The 1,505-nt window shown below is 38.2% G+C and overlaps 1 pseudogene; it reads left to right on the top strand.

Moving 5' to 3' along the window:
* The first annotated feature begins 803 nt into the window (after nucleotides 1-803).
* On the top strand, nucleotides 804-1,203 carry LOC118001034 (annotated as a pseudogene).
* Nucleotides 1,204-1,505: the final 302 nt, after the last annotated feature.

Genomic DNA, 1,505 nt, shown 5'->3' with positions numbered 1-1,505 from the left:
CTGCCCGGGCGTCTTGGTTTTATTGACTGCTCTGTGCTCCAACTCTGTCCTCAGTATCCTTCATTGGGTAACTAGCAGGCATCTCAAACTTAACATGTCTGAAACCAAACTACTGATGTTTCTCCTTATCTTTCTGGTCTTGCATTTTTCTATATCCTCACTTAATTGCTAAGGTTAAAAACCTAGATTTGGGTACATAAATTTTCCTTATATTAGCTATATCATATATATATATATATAATGTATATTCTTAACTATTGTTGCATACATAAAATATTTCATACTCTTTAAAAAAGATTTTATTTATTGATTTGACACAGAGAGAGAGAGAGAGCGAGAGAGGGAACACAAGCAGGGGGAGTGGGAGAGGGAGAAGCAGGCTTCCCGCCGAACAGGGAGCCCGATGTGGGGCTCCATCCCAGGGCCCTGGGATCATGACCTGAGCTGAAGGCAGACACTTAATGACTGAGCCACCCAGGCGCCCCAAATATTCCATACTTTTAAAGAGAAGCCTAAGGACTTGTCTAAAGAACACAAGAGCCAATCTAAAGGAGTTCCTAATAGCTAAAGTTGGAAAAATTTGAGCAATAAAATAAATATGGATAGTATTGAATTTTAGCCCCTATAATAACATAAATATCCATGAATCTATATTGAAATAAATAAATAATCAAAAGGTAAGTAAATGTGGGAGAAGGAATGGATCTTCCCCACTTAAGAATTTCAATTAGTGAGTGGTGGGCACAAATAGCGGCGGTGAGGCTTGCTGGTAAAGTTTGGTCTTGGTACCCTCCTCATGAACCATGGAGAGTGACTTTTATCTGTATTACTACATGGGTCATAAGGGCAAATTCGGCCATGAGTTCCTGGAGTTTGAGTTCTGACCTGATGGGAAATTGAGATATGCCAACAACAGCAATTACAAAAATGATGTCATGATCAGAAAAGAAGCTTATGACAGTGAAATTACCAAAGACGATGATGCCTTGTGGCCTCCCCCTGACTGAGTGGGCCGGCAGAAGCTTGAAATTGTCATTGGAGATGAACACATTTCTTTCACAACATCAAAAATTGGTTCTCTTATTGATGTCAATCAATCCAAGGATCCAGAAGGCTTACGAGTATTTTATTATCTTGTCCAGGACCTGAAGTGTTTGGTCTTCAGTCTTACTGGATTACACTTCAAGATTAAGCCAATCTAGATTGAAAATGGATGTGGACACAAGGGGGGTTGGGAGTACCTATTTTTAACTACCATTATCAGGAAATTTTTGTGTATATAAGGGCAATATTTTTGTATAAACTATAAATGACTGTCTTTAATAAATACATAACAAAAAAAGAATTTCAATTAATAAGTATAGAAGGAAAGAAGAAAATAGAAAATTGAAAATCAGAATAGAAGTAGAAAATCACCATTAGGCAAACACATCAGTAACTATTGTGGCAGGCGTGATCCACTGATGGAGGCCAAAATTACAGGGCAAAGTTTGGAGAAGCAGGAT

The sequence above is a fragment of the Mirounga leonina genome, unplaced genomic scaffold, assembly GCF_011800145.1.
Source record: "Mirounga leonina isolate KUSES-001 unplaced genomic scaffold, KU_Mleo_1.0 Mir_53, whole genome shotgun sequence".
NCBI lineage: Eukaryota > Metazoa > Chordata > Mammalia > Carnivora > Phocidae > Mirounga > Mirounga leonina.
Note: the sequence above shows the minus strand (reverse complement) of the source record. Positions and strands in the feature narration are given on the sequence as shown.